General features: G+C 35.9%; 1 long non-coding RNA gene across 1 annotated transcript in view; it reads right to left on the bottom strand.

Annotated features, from left to right (window-relative positions):
- Positions 1-532: 532 nt before the first annotated feature.
- The window catches only part of LOC107726206 (uncharacterized), a 25,549-nt gene continuing 6,999 nt past the window's right edge, over positions 533-19,082 (bottom strand). Inside the window, exons 2-4 of the long non-coding RNA XR_001638243.1 lie at positions 5,078-5,085; positions 4,970-4,978; positions 533-543 (exon numbers count right to left, since the gene is read on the bottom strand). This is a non-coding gene — a long non-coding RNA (uncharacterized LOC107726206). The remainder of the gene's footprint in view (positions 544-4,969; positions 4,979-5,077; positions 5,086-19,082) is intronic.

The following is a 19,082-nucleotide window of genomic DNA, read 5'->3' as shown; positions in this document are numbered from 1 at the left end:
GACCAATCTACTTTGAGTGTAAACTAAACGAGCCAATGCACATTTGCATGCGATTATTGCATCCAGCTGCCGCTGATCACAGCGTGAGTATAAGTAGGCAGCAGATGCAGCGCATATTCAGCTTTTCGCTGCGGAGCCGAGCGATCACATCGTTCTGCTCCTGTCTACTCTACTAAGAGAAGAAGACTGAACGAGTTCAGCACGCTCTTGGAGAGCTCTTCGTGTTGGCGGTACGGCGCTTCAGCGGTGATGGTTTCCCCTGTCGTTGCACTGATGGTTGCACACATCAGGCTGCACTACCCCCTGTTTGTGTGAATGTGCATTGGCTCGTTTAGTTTACACTCGAAGTAGATTGGTCTCTCTAAGCGAGATCCCAATTCGCCGGTCATCCGACGTGACATCTCCGTTCCCTCCCTCAGGGAACGAGGGTTACCATACGTAACCGAGACGATTCATACATCAGTACATACAAAAAAAAAGTAAGGGAAACTGCCACAGGCTCTTCCTCTTTATCAAATAACAGTATAAGCACAAAAATTATAGCTTCTACCAGAAACAGTACACACAGAAACACCTTTGACATAATATTTTCAGATCTGGAACACACTAAACCTCATCGCATATTGCCTGTAGTACAGATCGTATGAAAATTAAGACGCAGCCAATAAAAAGTCTTGCTGGAAAGTCACTGTCACATATGAAAACAGAACTGTGACATGCTCAGGTTCAATCTGATTGGCCAGGAAACTAGTGTCTCGATCAGTGATTCCACTCGAGGAATCAGGTTTCTGCCATGCTTTCATCAAGCGCTGTCAGTCACTGCACAGCAATCAAGACCTTCTGAGCAGGTTGTTCTTACTGTCCCGAGGCCCTGAAGTGGCATGTCATTTCAAACTAGCTGAGAGCAGCATGAAATAAAGTGCTGGACAGGGTCTCTGTGGCGGGGTGAGCCAACACAGACACAGTGGAAGTGGCGTCAAGCCTCGAAAAGGCATTTATTGGAAATGTATATGAAAATGAGGTAACACATTAGTATAGGGACCAATTCTCACAATTAACTAGTTGCTTATTAACATGCCTATTAATAACATATTGGCTTTTTATTAGTACTTATAATTTATAAAGCACATATTCTGCATGACCCTATTCTACATCCATAATCCTGCCCAATACCTAAACTTAAAAATGGCCTTAATAAATATTAATAAGCAGAAAATTAGTAGTTTATTGAGGCAAAAGTTGTAGTTAATGGTTTGTTAATAGCAAGAATTGGACCTTAAAATAAAGCGTGACCAAAAATGAACATAAAAATGAGTAGCCGGAACCATATCCCAGAAAAAGGATGCATAAATATACATAATTAAAAAAAGCTTTAAAAAAAGGCAATTTTGCTATTATTATAGTACTGTTCAGTTTTCTGTATTCATATTTTTTCATGTGAATTTGAAAAAAAGACAGATGCTGCATGCTGTACTAATGTAAGGATTAGCATCTAGCTATCAAGCATCTAATTTATTATTAGTTGAAAATGTCATTATTTACTCGTTACTTTTCGTTTTCTGGTTCCAAACCTGTATGATGGTTGTGGATTCTATCGGGAACACAGAAAGATGATTTCTTAAAACATAGCTCTTGCCATAAAATTTGCAGTGCCACTAAGAAATAAGCAGGATTTTTTTTTCAGATTTTTGTGGTCCAAACTGAGTGAATTTTCCATTAATACTTTTATTCAGCAAGAACTGTTTTCAACCTTGATAACAATCTGCTGAAATTTCAGCTTTGACAAAACAGGAATAAATTACATTAGAATGTTATGTATGTATGTATGTATGTATTATTTTTAAATAATAATAATATTTCACAATATTACTATTTTTGCTGTACTTTTTTTTATTTTTAATCATACAAATGCAGCCTTGGTGAGCAAGACTTTGATAAAAAAAAAAAAAACATCTTACTGACCTTACTATCTATAATCTAGTATGACTTTTTTTTTCTTCCCCTGGAACTCAAAAGAAGATATTTTGAAGAATATTTAAAGTGCTTTTTCTAGACTTTGAATGTTTGAAAATGCACACGCGCACACACACACACACACACACACACACACACACACACATTTTTTTTTTTTTATTCTTATTATTTTCTTTTAAAATGCAATAAAAAAGATACATAAAATTGGGACTGTACAATTTGGAAATGTAAGATTCTTTTTAAATGTTTTTGATTTAAAATGCAATTAAAAAAACAAAATATGTTAATATTGTAATAGTTCACTGTAAAATAGAAAATTGAGTGCTCATATCAGATCCGTTAGTTCAGGGAGCGTTGCAATATATATATTTTTTTTATTTCCATATTTTTAGTTACAGTGTACTAAAATATGATGAATATCAAACAGAAAAAATTTCCTAAAAAAAAAAAAAAAAGAAAAAAAAAGAACTTTTTGGTATAAACAGTCTCAGACAATTTTTTGGAGAAACAGACTACAAAGTCTTGTTTGCATCAGTTGAAAACACACACATACACACAAGCAAAAACACAGGCTCTCAGCTTGGTTACTGTTGACATGCTCACTGGTCCTTATCTGAGAAAGAGGCAGGAATGTCAGAGCATTCGTTGTCCGCTCCAGAGAATTCATAAACAAGAAAACAACAAACAAAGTAAACACATCAGATGACCCGTCACAGGTCTGACATCTCACTCTAGACCTCGGCTTGATCTGACTTTGAAATCGAGCATTCAAACTGTTTCTCCTCGAAAAGAATGAATGAAAAAAAGAAGACGCAAAGGAGAAAAAAGATGTAGGTTGGGGGAAGAAAAGAATGATGACAGACAAACTTGACCTTTCTCTGCTCATCACTTGAGTCCTCAATTCCAGACACAGCACCCAGACAATCACATTTCCACTTCCTCCCTGTCTTTAAGCTATGACGAAGCCAAACAAACACAGAGAGTATGTTGTTTTAAAAGATAATAACATTTTGTCTAGTGAATTATGAATTAAAATATGTCATGACAGCAAACAGAGCACAGAAGGATGAAAGGCAGTCTTGTGTAAGCTTTCTGCATCCTGGCAGCTGAACATGCCCACCAACATCTAAATATAGCTTCAGTCTGAAATAGCAGCTATGAGCATCAGTGTGATGCTGATTGGACAGACAGTCATGATGACAGCGGAGAAATTACATCAGACGGCTCGCTGCTCCTCAACATTACATAGCAATCACATATGTACATTCTGTGTCAGGATGAACTGCAATGAGCTCACAAGTTTCATACGGGATACTCTGTCCTGTCTAGGGAAGATGTGTTCTGCTAAGACAGCCCTTATTGAGTCCTTTATTGGAAAAACAAATACAGTCCTAGAAAAGGGAAAAAAAATGCTTCAAATAACAACATTTACTTCCAGCTTGGCTAAACTGAACCATTAATCCAACAGTTTGCATTGGTGGACTGTTGCATCATGATTGGCCCAGTTGAGATGAAATCTGCATTTTCTGAAGGAATTAACAAAGGAAATAATATAAGGATAATCATATAATAGAATATATCTAACATAACTGCTACAGCTGTAGATTTGGAATGGTGAATGTTTTGTCAATATAATTTGATGGAAAATTTTACAACAGTATAAGTATATATATTATTAATTAAAACTAAAATGTAAAAAAAAATCAGTAATCGAAATAAAGCTAAAATAAATATTAAACGAAAAACGTAATACTTTTAAAAACTGAAAAGAAAAATAAAGTTAAGCAAAAAAAAAAAAAAAATTCTAAAAATGACTGGCACATAATAAAAGTAAAAGCTAAATGTTAATTAAAATTAAAATGAAAACAGAATATATACAAATAAAAGCTAGTTCAAATAATAAATACTGTAATAGTATATAAATGATACTAAAATAACAGTGGAGTAAATAAATGAATAATCCATGCATTAATTAAAAATAAAATTAAAAGCAATTTGCAAATGGCATGTTAATTCAATAAATTAACTGACATATTAATTCAATATTTAAACATTTATAAATAAGCAGTTTTAAATGTGTCTCATAACCTTACTTATTTTGTTAACTATAGAGTTCATGAAAATAAGGCTGAAATTATCCACAGTTTGTATGTTACAGCAAATGTATTTTTTACCTTGAAATATCAGTTACGCTGGTAAATGGTACGCTGACTTCTAACAAGGCTTCTGTTTCTTTCCCACACTCTCCCCAAACATCTCTTCTAGTAGTATGTAAGTTTGGTGAGCTGGTATGAAATTCAGTGAATAGGGCAGATTGCTTTACAGCAGCAACAAATGAACATACACTTTAATTATACCCTGAATTCCACTTAACTGTAGGGAGCTGCAAAGTCACAAGAATACACAAAACTACATAAGATTGCTTTAAACGCTGATTAAACTGCAGAAATGTGTGAGTAGTAGTATGAGGGATTTCAATACAATCCTGCCTGGCAGAAAAAAAGAGCTATTAGATGAAAGCAGCACACGAGCAGATTGAAAAGTCTGAAAGAAAGTGTCTCTGAGTTCTGAGCTGGGAATGAATGAATGGAAAAATCACCACCACAAGGAAGATAGAGAGAGAGAGAGATTGTTTGTCAGCAGATTTCCACAGACAGGAGCCCACACACACACTGACTGACTGCACAGCCTCTTTTCTACAGATGCCTGAACTAGTAAGTCAGCAGTCAGTCAAGTAGAGAAAGCGCCCATTCGTCTCTGAGTCGAGGGTGGAGAACGAGTGAGAAAAAAGCACGAAATACCCTATTCTGAGCACTTTTAAGAATGATCAAACACTTTTAAAGCTCAAACAGAATGCTAGGCACGCAAGCCCTGACACACACACAAACAAAGTAACGAAAACACTCTGAAATTCTGCTGACAGCAACGGCCTATTCACTTCAGACATTTTGAACTATCAGATTGTGATCCTATTAAGAATGCATATTCCATTTACATAAAATATCTTACAAATGGTTAGATGTCTGATCAATAAAACGCATGAAGTGACCAAGTGCAAATACCCGCTCAACCACAAAGACACACACAAAAAAGCAAATGGCACACCAGAGCCTTTACACCGATTGTGAATCTGATCACGTAATTTGATCCCATTATGATGTCGAGCAGATCTAGGCCATTATGAATACATTATAGAGGCATTTCATTCAATTAAAGGGATCTGAGTGTGGTTGTGACTGACAGTGTATTTCACAGCACAACTGCCTCTGCTTATCCTACAGGCCAACAGAAGGAATGGCATATTATTATTGTAATGACCAATCTCTCTATTGTCTTTCTGTCTGACACATTAAAAATATATCTAAGAGCAGTCAAATTTCAACTTGTATGCACTTTACATTTCACAGCTACTTCAAAATCCACACTCACGGTCGAAAATAACATTTAAAAACTATAAAAAAATAAACTAACACGTTTCACAAAAAAGTCAAAATCCGAGTATCATTTCCCTGCAAACCAAAGCAAAACAATCCAAAACAAAACATTTCATAATTTAGCAGACCCTTTAATCCACTTAATCCATTTTTAAGTGACATAAAAATCAGGACAATAGAAGCAATCAAACCAGTAATCAAAAACAGCAAGCAAAGCAAAGCAAAGCAAAACAAAACAAAACAAAACAAAAAACATAACTTTTAATCATTCAGCAGACTTTCATCCAAAGCGACTTACAAATGAGGATAACAGAAGCAATCAAACCAACAAAACAAACAAAACAACAAAACAAAACATTTAATCATTTAGCAGACGCTTTTATCCAAAGGGACTTACAAATGAGGACAATAGAAGCAAACAAAACAAAACAAAACAAAAGAAAACATTTAATCATTTAGCAGATGCTTTTATCCAAAGCGTCTTAAAAAATTAGGACAATAGAGAAAAAACTAAACAACAAAACAAAACAAAAGTCTGCAGGCCTGGTCTGTTTTCTAAAACAGACAAAACCAGCTAAAATTAGCAAACCTACTTAGGTCAGTTTAAAAAAAATTTTCATTATGGTTTGCTTAGGCACCATCCAAATGTGGATTCAAGCAATAGCTGAGGAATAAAATAAATTAATAAAATGTTATTCTAAATTATTTGCTGTGCACTCCAACAATAATGGCACCATAACTGCAACTGTATTATTTGTTACCAGTATTATTGTGCTGGTGAAAAGCATAAAACCTGCATATGCACCAAACCTGCATAAAACAGACTGGACATGCTGGCCTAAGCTGGTCTTTTCAGCAGGGTAAAATTAACTGTAAATGAAGCACACAGCCACTCTCAGACAAAAGTCCTACAATTGAATATGTTTAAGACATTGATAAAAACTAAAAATGGTCAAATATAAACAATATGTAAATAAACATAAATAAAACAAATAAATAATATATTAAAGGCAGGGTATGTGATTTTTCAAAAACACTTTAGAAAACTGATTCGGGCCGAATAGCAAAACAAACTTGTAGCCAATCAGCAATAAGGGGCGTGTCTACACGTGATGTGGAGGAGAGAGCTTTCAGTGCATGGGACGGACATTAGCCGAGCCGAGCGACAGAAAGATAGAGATGGCAGATAAAAAAACAAAAGAGGAAAACGTCTGCGGAAAGATAAGGCAAGAAGTAGGACCCGTGTAAATATCAGATCAGCTTTCCAGCGCTGGAGAGAACTCAAGGAGCGGAGGCCTGCAATCGGACGCCGAGGTTGCTTTGTTTCTTCTCAATAGGTGAGTAACACCGTGTCTACAACAGCTAAAGTCTGACTACACTGGACGCGATCAAACGACCGTTGAAAACCATTTGAAATGTGTGTCAGCACGTCATAAATAGAACCCGGCAGCAGTTTTCTGTCGGGATTTGTTGCGCCGCGCCGCTCACGTCCGTAGACAAGGTGTAACATTGGTTTTGCTTTGTTTCACAGAACTAATCGTTGCCTGGGTTGCCACTGTATATGTGGGGCGGAGCTATCAAAATAGGGGCAAGACCCTTTTGGGGTAGGGGCGTGTTTGTTTTGGTGATTTCAAATATCAACATTGGCTACCAGAAATCACTTACTCTGCCTTTAATAACAATAATATGCAGACAAATATAATTTTATTAATAAATATTCTTATATAAGTATTTATAATGAACATGTATAAATAGATTAATGTATTTGTAGGCAAACATTTAATCATAAAACACACATAAACAGGAAAGCTTTGAATAGGCTCTGAAGATTTTTTATTGTAGTACTCCTCATCAGTTTCCATTCATATCAATGTTTCTGCTGTGCGTCATAGAGTGGGCGTCTTCAGAGAGATGCATAAGGCTACAGACAGACTTCATTGATCACATCAGCTCTGATATCAGTCCATGAGCAGAGTCTTTCTGAGTAATTTGAGAAGTCTATAGATCTGGAGTCCCTTCATATAATGCAAGTAGGTTATGCTCTTGCTCACTGTCAGCACTGCTGTTCATTAATCATAGAGCTGTCACTGAGGGCGCTCACGCTGGGCTTAATACGTTTAGGAGGCGCTAAAATATCATGTGGCAGCTTTGTTGGCTAATCACATGATGATGATGATGATGATATACTGTATGAAAGAGAAGGAAAGAAACTGAGCTCTGTTCCCACAATGATATTCTGCTGCGGTGGCCACAGTGCACATCGGTCAGCCAGAGAGACTGTTCTAGCCTTCTGGGTAAAGGGAGTTATTTGAGCGATCACATCCAGCCAATGGAACAGGCTTGTTTTGACTCACCGGGCTAAGAATAGACGAATCTTAGAGAGGAAGAGATGAGGCAGGCTACTGTAAGCTGGGAGGGGCTGAAGGGTGAGAGCCCACAGGAACATTTTATTGTTCAGAGGATGTGCTTTCATAACTTAATGGAGTTCTTAGTTATGGCTTATTGAATTATTTCTGTTTCCTAGAATTCCTTAGGAGATATAAAATCAGACACAAATAACATTTGTTGACATAGTAAGAGCAGAGAGCTATCAAATTCATGTGTATAGTATAAAGTATCTCATTCTTGATTGCAGACTTGAGCCATTTAAATTATTGTTGAGATTTCTTCTGAAACTAGAGGAGATCCATAAAATTACTAAGGCCTTTTTCTCAAGAAAAAAAAAGAAGCATGAGACACATAACTGCATAACTGCCTATTTGGTTTCCATGTAATATAATTTCTTTCTAGGATTAAGCAATTTAGATATTTAAAAGGTCTAATTAGTGATTTTCTTTCCTAAAGTAGCACAACAGTATTAAACCAACATACTAGCATTCTTTTTTTTAAAAGAAATTACTACTTTTATACAGCAAGGAATTTTTATTCTTCAAAGAATCCTGAAAAAGTATCACGGTTTCCAGAAAAATATTAAGCAGCACGACCGTTATCAACATTGTCAACATCAACATCGTAATCAACAATTTTTTTAACAATTCAAACAAAGTATGTGAAACACATTTGCAAAATACAAAGTAACAAGGACAAACCTAAATCAACATAGTTAAAGGGTTAGTTCACCCAAAAATGAAAATTCTGTCATCAAAGGTGGGGTAAGCAATTTTTCAAAAGCGCTTTAGAAAACTGATTCGGGCCGAGTAGCAAAACAAACTTGTAGCCAATCAGCAGTAAGGGGCGTGTCAACTCATGATGGAGAGAGCGTTCAGTGCACAGGATGGACATTAGCCGAGCGACAGAAAGATAGAGATGGCAGATAAAAAACAAAAGAGGAAAACGTCTGCGGAACAAAAGAAGGCTTACGATAAGGCAAGAAGTAGGACCCGTGTAAATATCGGATCAGCTTTCCAGCGCTGGAGAGAACTCAAGGAGCGGAAGTCCTGCGATCGGATGCCAAGGTTGCTTTGTGTCTTCTCGATAACACCGTGTCTGCGCCTCAACAGCTAAAGTCTGTCTAGTACACTGGACGCAACAAAGCGACGTAATTTTACGAAGCTACGAGAATACTTTTTGTACGCAAAGAAAACAAAAATAACGACTTTATTCAACAATTTGTCTCCTCCACGTCACCCTGGTGCCATTTTGGAGAATATCCACTGAACGTAAACAGCGTATGCTGTTCTGTGTCAACTGCGTCACGCGGATACGTTGTTTTCGTTCAAATCAAAGCGTAAACATGCATGACGCAGCTCAATCAATCAAATCATCAAAAATATCTTAATTTTTGTTCCGAAGATGAACGGAGGTCTTACGGGTTTAGAAGGACATGAGGGTGAGTAATTAATGACAGAATTTTATTTTTTGGGTGAACTATCCCTTTAATAATAAGAAATATTTCTTGAGCATCAAATCAGCATATTCTTATGGATCATATGACACTACCCTTGTGAAAAAAATACTAAAATGTATTTAAAATACATTTACATTGTGCAACACATTGTGTGCTAAGCATACTACACATACGTTTACATATTTATGTGCTTAAAAATACCCTGCAATTGTACTTTTAGTATACTAAACTGGTATACTTAAAGTCTGCTAAATTGTAACCACTTATTTTGTGCTTAATGCATTTAAATTGAGCGTAAGTAGTGCCGTGGTCCAACTAAAGATATACGGAAGAATATTTGATTGTGCTAAAGTGGAATTATTGCAAGTATACTTCAGATAAACTTTAATTATCTTGCATTTAAATACTGATACTATACAGAGATCATACAATCCTTATTAATAGTGATATTAAAACATATTTTAGGCATAATATTAAGAAATGTGCATTGTGCAATAAAGAAATACTACAAATAAAGTGTATTTATACTTTTATATCAGTAAGTCTTAAGTGATGTGTCAACAAATATGTTAATAGATTTGAAATATACCTAGTAAGAAACAGATGTATTTTAAATAAATTCTGGCATATGTTTTTCTGGCATAGGGTAAAGACTACATAAATGGCTGTTGAAATTTCAGCTTTGCTATCACAGGAATAAATTAGATTAAAAAAAAAAATTAGAACAGAAAACAGAATTAAAACAGAAAAAATTAATTATAATAATATTATTACCGTTTTACTGTATTTTTGATCAACTAAATGCATCCTTGGTTTGATTCTATGGTTCTTGCACGTACATAAATATGATACTCTAACAAATTTGTATGAGCCAATTCTCTTTAATGAATCAAAAACATACAGCCCAACCAGAGTAGTCTGATTCCTGGATAAATTATTCATATGTGCAGGTTATTTTTAGTGAATAAAATCCACAACCAGTGCAATCGATTCAAAAACAAATCACCCTTATGAGTAGGCTATTTTCAGAAAATCAAACCCACACAGTCAGATAAGTAGAGTCCAAGTGATTCTTCAACGAATTACTCTTATTAACCATTTTCAAGTGCCTCGAACACACAGAGCTTTTGCAACAACTGTTAATTTAAATTTCCATTATCAAAAATATGTCAGCATTTGGCAGAGAAATTGCATTTTATTTATCTTTTCTTCTTGAAAAGAACTAAAAGAATCATTAATTGAATTGTTAAGGAAAAGAACTGAACTAGATATTTAAATCTTATGACCTAATTTCAAAAAAAAGATTTTGAGATAACAGTGTGGAGTCTAAATCTACCTGCTTAACTTCCAATATAACATTTGACCATACTAATTAATAGTAAATCATTATCAAAAGCAATTACAGTTTACAACTTATAGAGCGGCACTAAACGCTGCAGACTCCAGGCACCCTACTGTGTCCAAACCAACATTAGTCCTTCTCTAATGCTTGATCTTGTTTGAAATCACACATCAATCATTCTCTCCATGCTCACATTCAGTCAGTCCGCCAGGCCCTGGAGAGCAGATGCCTGGTTTACAGTGTTCGGTTGTGGCTCAGTTATGAACGAGAAGTGATTGAATGTGAAAGAGTTCTTCAAGTTGAAATATTAAAAAACGCGCAAAATGTGCATTACGAACTGGCCTTGGCATGTTTTCGTGCCAAGCATGCATGCACATAGAGCCCCTACGCATGTACACACTCATGCACATGCATAAAATTCTAAAATGGAATGCATGAAGCTGGATCACACGATTGAATGCCAAACCCAATTACACATGCTTACACATATAGATAAATATAGGAGGTCACATGAATAAACACACATATAAAATGTCAGCCAGAATTTTCTCATGTGAGATAACCTAAGGCTAATCTGACTCCAGTTATCATAATGTAGCTGTGCGTGTGTATGCATGCATTAACAAGTGTTTGTGTGTGTCTGGGTGACCAAGCATGCACTGTATTTCTCACGCCATCACTGTAATTTCTTCCTCTCTGTCGCTCATCTACCCAGTCTCTCCTCCTTTATATCTGCAGGGTGTGTGTGTGTGTGTGTGTGCATGTGAATGAGTCATCACTGGTGCAGAAGATCATCTATATTCCTTAAGTTGCCAAAATCTCCAGCTCACACAGCCAATGCAGCAGGAGAACACTAAAATATGACAGACTGGTTGACTTTTGTTTTGTTTATAATGAGATAATGATGGATAAAACCAAACCCTCACACGGACATGTATGCAATTTCAGATTTTAATTAAGGCATCATTTTGTATATTTATTATATGTGTCATTTTCCTGGCAGGTGATTTCTGGATTTACAATGCTTGAGGGGTGTGAAACAAACCCATACCAGCAACATTAACTCAAAAAATGTTCTTGATCAAAATCGATTTATGACTATACTCATTTCTGATATGAAGATTTTACATCTGCAATAATGTACTAACACCCACATGGCTCAATGGACATCATATGACAGCACTCTTGCCCACATTTTCAGCAATGAAAAAACGGAAATCTACGCTTTTATTGTAAACAATACATCCATGGATGTGTTTAAAGGGATAGTTTACCCAAAAATGAAAATTTGATGTTTATCTGCTTACCCCCAGGGCATCCAAGATGTAGGTGACTTTGTTTCTTCAGTAGAACACAAACAAAGATTTTGAAAATTAGATTTTTATCTGCTTACCCCCAGGGCATCCAAGATGTAGGTGACTTTGTTTCTTCAGTAGAACACAAACTATTTTTAACTCAAACCGTTGCAGTCTGTCATTCATGTAATGGAGGTGAATGGGAATCACGGCTTTGAGAGTAAAAAAAAACATACACAAACAAAACCAAATTAAACCCTGCGGCTCGTGACGATACATTGATGTGTAAAGACGCGAAACGATCGGTCTGTGCAAGAAACTGAACAGTATTTACATCGTTTTTTACCTCTGATGCACTGCAATGTCTGAACTGTCCTGAGTGCGTCCTGAGCGCGTCCTTGACAGCCAGAGCGTGGCGCGTCTTCTTCTTCTTCTTACTTTACGGCGGATAGCAGACTTATAAGTGCATTATCTCTCAAATGGACCATTGACACTCCTAATTGAGATTGTAGATAGAGTGTCAATAGTCCATTTGAGAGACACCTGCAGCCAAAGAGTAAGAATCAGTCTCAAACAGCCATTCACTGCCGAGTATTGTAAGCGCATATCGCTACCCTAGCTGATAGCTACTTTACGGAGCCTGCTCTAGTTTTCATAGTCTAGTCATTGTCATAGTCTTGCCTTGCCTGCTTTCCCGTGTTCGGATTCTTGCCTGAGTATTTTTGGATTACCCTTTCGTCTTGTCTTTTGGATTATGTTTGCACCTTGCCTGGACAATTGCTCGTGTTCCTCGGATTACCCCTCTTGTCAAGCCCTCTGGATTAAGTTCGCCATCGATCGACCCACGCCTGTTTAACGGATTACTCTTGTATCTTGCCTGTGCCATATCTGTTTGCTGGTGTTCGACCTTGCCTGTTTCTGACCATGTCTTCTAATAAAGCTTTGCAACTGGATCCGCACGTCTCACGTCTCGTTCGCCCCATAACAAGAACCATGTCCTTGTGCTACATTTTTTCTTTTTTGATAATCCATATCACTCGGATGTAGATCTGTCACTACTTCCATTACATCACGAGTTTAGCTTCCATCATTGATCCCCAATCAAATTGTGCAATTGTCTTCATAAACTGGTTCTTTTTAATGATGTTCAAAGATAAAAGTGTTTATTTTTTAAACAAAAACAGTGATAAACTCCACTATTTAACTAAATATCTGTCACTACAAGAAAGAACATGAAAAATGTCACACAATAACCAATTAAGTGAATGAATCAGCAAATGAATTAGAGTCACCAGTCACTTTCATTTGGTGACCTTTTTATTTGTATGTAGGTTCAAAACCTCAAAGCTGTTGGTAAAAATTTAATTTTAATAAAAAATTTATTAAATCTGGCAACAATGGTAAAGTATAATTAATTCAGCCAATTCTGGAGGGGCCATCTTACCTCAAGGGTCTAATTTGATCTTTTTACTTCAAAATATATATATATATATATATATATTTTTTTTTTACATACGGACAGTTCTTTCAGTTTAGTACGCATGTGTGCTGAAGAAATACAGCATTGTTTTAACCACTGCACGAGTGAAACCTCATTGGAAACTTCCAGTTTTCTATACTGTTACTTTTGATAAGAAACAAAGTCTCATCTTTCAAATTATGTGCATTTTTTTTTCAGGAAATTCAAGCAACAAATGCCGTTTTGACACTCTTTGATGTGTTTGACAAATCGCTGTATAAATGCTTCAGTTCAAACGGCAGCGTGGAGCGCGATCATCTCTTCCTCTTTACTAGTTGTAACATGAAATAAATATGAATGAACATCTCATGCCTCATGTAATTACTCAATCAGTGTTTCAAAAGCGGAAAGATATCAATAAAACGATGCATATACACACACACACACACACACACACACACACACACACACATATTTGAGTGTGTTTGTGTGTGTGTGTTTATTTATTTCTGGCTGATCCTTTAATGCACTTTCTACCATAAACAAACATTGAGAACCATTTAGATGTGAGCATCACAACAGCCTACTCACTCTAAAGGGCAGAGCACTTGAAGTGAGTACTCTGAAGGATGCAGGCCAGTCTGGCCTCATGTTTGTGTGTGTGTGTGTGTGTGTGTGTGTGTGCGCGCCTGTCAAGTACACCCTACACAAAGCTGCACATCACTGCCAATTTATTCTGAACTGGAATGTTACCTTGGTAACACAGCAGCAAAATTCCAAAAATGCAGTTCAGAATGTTGCAGGGAAAAAAAGTATTAAATGTTTCCTTTCTGTCTAGATTTATTTTAGATTTATTTGCATACTGTCTCTCCACGTGGCAAACAAACTAACATGAAAACATGTAAATCAGTACAGTATTACTGATTTCCAACCAATAAACCACAGGGCACAAGCTAATGGTGTGAGCTCTCCCATCCTCTGATGTCCAGAGATTTCAGTTGAATTTTAGCCTCACAGTGAAATGAGAAGAGCGATTATCAGAGGAAAAGAGATAAGCGATGGGGGAAAGGAGAGGATGAGAAAGAGAAATGGACCCTGCCAAAGGTGCGAACATCAGAGTTGATCAGCGATCAAACTTTCCATAGCCTTGAGCTGATCTTATTACACCACTGAGGTGCTTGCTGTATTACCCAGCATGACTTCAAGTTCATCCACTACTTATTAAACCTTGCTTGATGAAGACACACACACAAATGTATTTAGCCACCTAACTGAGGACATTCTGTTCTACAAACATTTCCTATTTGTTGAAGTAAAACTCTTGAAATGCTGCTCAGCCAAAGAAATTTGTCGACCATAACTGTTGTATAAAGATAATTATAATTCCTGACTAACCTTAACCAAAATATAATAATATTGTAATTTTAAATTACATGTAAATAATTTACAATGTATACATAGACTCTATCATTCAAAAGTTTGGGGTGGGTAAGTTTATAAAGAATATCTCTTTGGATTTGAGACTTTAGTCTTTGCAACTTTACAGATCTTCTTCATGCACCAAGAGCTTGTAACACTCCAAAGACAAAGGAAAAATTGAAATCGCATCATATGACCCCTTTAATGTTTTTGAAAGAAGTCTCTATGCTACATTTATTTGATCAAAAAAAATACAGTAAAAACAGTAATACTGTGAAATATTGTTACAATTTAAAATACTATTTTCTATTTTAGTATATTTTGAAATTTAATTTATTCCTGTGATGCAAATCTGAATTTTAGCACTCATTTCTTCACTCTTCAGTGTCACGTGATCCTTCAGAAATCATTCAAATATGATGATTTATGATGATGTGCTGTTTAAGTTTTGAGGAAACCTATTTTTGAGGACTGAGAACAGCAATTATTTGAAATTAGCATTATATTCATTCATTCATCCATTCATTCATCCATTTATTTATTTGCTGTCACTTTTGATCAATTCAATGTATTTATTTTGAATAAACGTATTTTTTCTTCCAAAAATTAAAAAGTATTTTTATGGTCCAAAAATCTGAGACCACATTGAAAATATGGTAAGTAATGAAAAATCTTTATATTAAATGTGAAATAAATACAAAATATAAGCATTTTCACTCGTGGTCTCAAACCTGCTGACCCCACTGTGCATATACAATATTCACGCATAGGTTATAGTCTACATACATACATACATAAATTGACTCATGTATTAATAAACAGGATAAGTGCCCTGAAGGCATAAATGGTCTCCAATGAAATACAATTTAAGCAAAGAAACGTACACTTGTCTATTAGATGCTCATGCAGTCTCGACCACTATGACAGCAATAACTACAATCACGCTCTCTTGTCTCTCTGCTTACCTTTTCCCATGCACATACTGAGCAGTACTGGAAGCTAACGTCTCTCATCGTGTTCTACCCCAACCAACGAACAGCGCCCGTCCCTCAAACACTCAGACTAGACTGCCGTTCTCTATAGACAGACGCATCTGTATACTCGAGAAGGTTCCAGAAGTGTGGACAAAAGACATTAGACTTGAGCGCTGTCACTGTAACTCAATACCGCAACGGTGTGTACTGATCCCATAACTGTTGATTGAGTTACAGTGGAGGCTTAACCGACCAAAGTTCACATTAACCTTTAGCACAGACACTTTACTTTACTTTACTTTTAGTCATTTAGCAGACGCTTTTATCCAAAGCGACTTACAAATAAGAAAAAGTAATTAAAACTAAAAGCTAAAACTCTATAAATACTATATATATATATACACATTTAAGAAAATAAAAGAAATTAAATAAAAAATTACAAATGAATACAACAACATTTCAAAACTAAACATTTAAATGAAAACAAACAAATGAAGCTAAAAACAATTCAAAATATTAAAAGAACAAAAGGTATGAGTATAATAATGATTCTAACATAACACTAAGCCAAACACCAAAAAACAACTAACTTACATGTGTATGTACAGCCACACACATATACATATACATATACATGTACATATATATAAATACATTCAATATATATATATATATTATTTCATTTCCATTTTGTATGTTGAAGTACTGAAATAACTCAAATTAAATAAAACTAAAACTTAATAAAAAGCCTATATAGACATAATAAAAAACTAATAAAATGACAACATTACTACAACTGTAACTAAAACTAAAATAGACAACTAATACAAATCAAACTACATTAGTTTATCAGTGATCCTAAAAAAAATCTGCTCGGTGGAGTCAAACGGTAGAGTCAATGTTCTTTACACTCTTCGGTCTTCACACGACCGCTTCCGCGGTAAACTATGCTTGTTTTATTCGTTTAACAAAACTCAAATTGAATTCAGCTGGACACACTTTCCTGTTTATCACAACAAATGGCCAAGCAAAGCGCACGAGACTGACAAGGTACGCGATACAGTACGAGACCAAACGCAATTTCAGCACGTCTCCACAGACACACAGAGATATGACCACAAACAGTTCATCTCAATACAAATACACAAAGAGAGCTGTTATTGTGTCTAATAACTTATGTAATGTTGGAAAATAGTGCAGAGTATCAGGCCAATCAGTAAACAATATGCTAAGCTATCAGGCTATGTGCTTCCCAGTGGGCTAAGCAGTTAACGGTAAGCTAAACTATCAGGCTAACTCGGTAAAAGTATGTTACCAGGCTAATTGTTTAACAGTTTATTAAGTTATCAGGCTATTAGTTATTGATGAATTAAACTGATTTGTGATGTAAACATTTAAAAAGACAATAACTGTCTAATAAATTGATGATAATTTGAGAACAATTGACATTTTAAAGGTTAAGATGACATTTAGAGAACCAGATATTTTACATGCAAACAGCTAGATCTCTGATTGGCTGTGATTGGCTGTCTCACTGCAATCTTGTCATGTTGTGCCTCAAATGGACTAATGGAGACAAATGTTATTATAATATGACTCAACAGAATACAGTAAGAGTTACTTTATCAAATGTTCTTTAAAAACCCAATGACGTCAGATGTCAGAAGAGAATAAAGACTGCATCTGTAGCAAAATGATTAGAAACACAAGCGGTGTGCAGGTTCTGTTGAAGCATCTCTACACCACAAGGCACTGAGAAAAAACATAACAATTAATAATTTATTCAAATAATTTATTCATCATGACTAGTCAGCTCTTTGATGAGACTTTAATGAAGTGTTGACAAACTGCCTCTCTGGTGCAGGACAGACGCGGTTTGAGGGAATGTAGTGCACTCTTGTTCGGGGAGCTGACCATGGTGCTGAATCAAGCACACAGTAGAGTGGAGCTCAACTACATACTCACTGCCTAATCAAGCCTTTTCTCGTTTTGCTGATGGCCTTGAGGCCCACAGAAAGCATGCTTTGTGCTGTTCGCAAACCGTAAGATGCTTTTAGTCTGTGGCCAGACTTTTGATGAGCCGCATTAAGTGTGGTCAACATTACATGTTCTTCTGGCCAAAAACAACCCATTTAGACAGGAAAAGGCTATTTGACTGACATGTGAATAGTTGACTTGAAGTCTAAGATGTCCATGAAACCCATTTTTAATCAATTAAAGGGGTCATATGATGCGATTTTTATTTTTCCTTTCTCTTTGAAGTGTTACAAGCTCTTGGTGCATAATGAAGATCTGTAAAGTTGCAAAGACTAAAGTCTCAAATCCAAAGAGATATTCTTTATAAAAGTTAAGAGTCAACCACGCCTACCTAAAACGGCTCGTTCTAACACGCCCCCACATGTCTACGTCACGATGTGGGAAGATTTGCATAACGCCTCCCAAATGTTCACGCAAAGAAAGAAGGCGTAACTTTTATTCTCGCTGTAGTATTGTTGCTGCCGCCATGTCATGAAGGCGCTGTGTGTTTCGTTGTGAAAGCGAAACTACTTTGTTTGGCCTTCCAAAAGAGGACGATATCCGCTTCGTCATGCCTGGAGCTGATCCGTGCTGGTCGCTGAGGAAATACATCAACTTCGCGCTGTGGATCGCCCGGATCGGCTTTCACCGTGGACGAAGCCGAGTCCAGCCCGGGATCGTCACATGTGGTTGCAGCAAGCCTGCCGGACGATCCTTCATCGAATCCGCCGGCCGCCGCTCACTCTAGGCCTCCGTGTGTGACGCTGTGTGTTTCGTTGTGAAAGCGAAACTACTTTATTTGGCCTTTCAAAAGAGGAGGAAAATAATGTGTTTTTTAACCTTAAACCGCATAAACACATTTCATTACACCAAATACACAAAATAATGTTTTTTAGCAACATCATATGACCCCTTTAAATCAATGTATAAGGGAAATGTGTTTTAGATGTTGTATTATATGTGTTTGTGTGTGTGTGTGTGTGTGTGTGTGTAAAATCGTAATTTAAAAAAATAATAAATTAAACTAAAGCAAAATAAATAAATACAATTAAAAAGTAAATCAATTAAAACATATAATTGAAAATTAAAATTAAACAAATAAATATGTAGAAAAGTTAATAAATTAAAAAAACAAACATAATAAATAAGCAAATAAATAAATAAATAAATAAGTTTAGTTTGAGTATAGCATGTCACATCACTTTCCAAAAGTATTTAATGATAACTACCCACTGACCTACAACAGTTTATTTTCTTAATGTGATTTTAGGGGTGATTAAATAAGAATCTGATTTTATTTAAAAGATGAACCAGCTGATGAC

This window comes from Sinocyclocheilus rhinocerous, unplaced genomic scaffold, assembly GCF_001515625.1.
Source record: "Sinocyclocheilus rhinocerous isolate Xijiao unplaced genomic scaffold, SAMN03320098_v1.1 scaffold2321, whole genome shotgun sequence".
NCBI classification, from domain to species: Eukaryota; Metazoa; Chordata; class Actinopteri; order Cypriniformes; family Cyprinidae; genus Sinocyclocheilus; species Sinocyclocheilus rhinocerous.
The sequence above is the reverse complement of the archived record's forward strand: the minus strand, read 5'-3'. Positions and strand labels throughout refer to the sequence as shown.